Below are 1,587 nucleotides of genomic sequence, written 5' to 3'. Positions count from 1 at the left end.
AATATATCAAGTGGAGGAGGTCAGAGCAGAGGCCAGGAATGTGGTGATTATAGTTACAAGGAGCTGGCAGGGTTAGGAATAAATAATTAGATCTCCTGGGACTTCAGGAAGGGAGTCAGAATCTAGGAACAGTGATATATGTTCAGAAATGCCCCTAATCCTGGTGCCTTTGAAGTTCCTGCCAAATGAGGACGTGGCCAGGAGACTGAAACAAGACACAGCGTCTGCCCAAGTTGATGTGCACCCGAGGGACCGTCATCACCGGACTACGTGGCACCTGACCCACTTCAGAGAAGGCAGCAATTTGGGCTGGGATATGGGGCTTGGAATATTTTTAATATTTTTAATGAACTTTTTAAAGTTTTTGGATAGTTTCAGATTGACATAAAAATGACAAAGATGGTACAGAGATTTGCTGTTTACCTCTGCCCAGCTTCTATTGTTAACATCACACATTATTAGAGCACATTTGTCACAATGACTGATCCAACGTCAACACATTATTATTAACTTAAAACCATGCTTTATTCAACTTCCCTTAGTTTTTACTAAGTTTTGCTGCTCTAGGACCCCATCTAGAAGAACAGGTTACATTTGGTCCGTGTCCTTTTAGGCTCTTTTGGGCTATGACAGTTTCTCAGACTTGTCTTGTATTTTGAAGACCTTGATAGCTTTGAGGAGAGCTGGTCAGGGAATTTGTAGACTGTCAGTTGGGGTTGTCTAGAGTATTTTTTCTTTTCTTTCTTTTTTTTTTTTTTTGTCCTCCAATAGAAGACATATCAGATACTAAACTGATAAGAACAGATACTATAAAAGACTCAAAGACCAAGAAGTGATTCATTGTTTTTTTAATGGTTGGAGTAGGGTTCTGGGCTTTGGGGAGGAAGACTACGGAAGAAACGGTGCCATTCTCAGCACATCAGATCAAGAACACATGCCATCAACATGATTTATCGCTGTTCACGTTAACCTTGCTGTTAACCAAAGTAGTGTTTGTCAGCTTTCCCCACCGTAAAGTTACTCGTTTTCCCCTTTTCATACTGAAATCTTTGGAAGGAGGTCACTGTGTCGCAGCCCACACTTAAGGGTGGAGAGTTGGACACTTTTCCTTGAAGGAGGATCACTGGGTAAATTATTTGCCATACTTCTGCACAAAAGACTTGTCTCTTTTCTCTCATTCATTTATTCACTCATGTCTATTAATACAGACTTATGGAGATTTGTTTTATACTGTGAATTATAGCCCAATGCTACTTTATTTTCGTTTTCAAATTGTTTCAGCTTTGTCCACGGGTAGCTCTTGCAGTCCGCTCCTGTGTCCCATTGGCTTACCACCTTCATTGTGGGTTTGGAGGTTAGTTTAGATTTGTTTTGTTTTGTTGAGAACTTCCTGATTTTCTAGGATTTGTGTTTTGACAAAAGTGGCTCACCTAGGACAATTCGGCCCTTTGCCTAAGCCTCTTGTTCTGGTTAACTTTATAATCATCTAGATAGTGTTTACATGTAGGTATTTTCAGATTGCACATGGATATCAGGGAGCAATATAGGAGGTTGGTTTTTACTTGCTTTGGCCCCAGGGCTGTGTTC

At 40.6% G+C, this 1,587-nt stretch overlaps 1 pseudogene; it reads right to left on the bottom strand.

Moving 5' to 3' along the window:
- Window positions 1–711: 711 nt before the first annotated feature.
- Window positions 712–837, bottom strand: LOC123326141 (annotated as a pseudogene).
- Window positions 838–1,587: the final 750 nt, after the last annotated feature.

The sequence above is a fragment of the Neomonachus schauinslandi genome, chromosome 10 (assembly GCF_002201575.2).
Source record: "Neomonachus schauinslandi chromosome 10, ASM220157v2, whole genome shotgun sequence".
Classification (NCBI taxonomy): Eukaryota; Metazoa; Chordata; class Mammalia; order Carnivora; family Phocidae; genus Neomonachus; species Neomonachus schauinslandi.
This window is presented reverse-complemented; position numbering and strand designations above follow the sequence as displayed.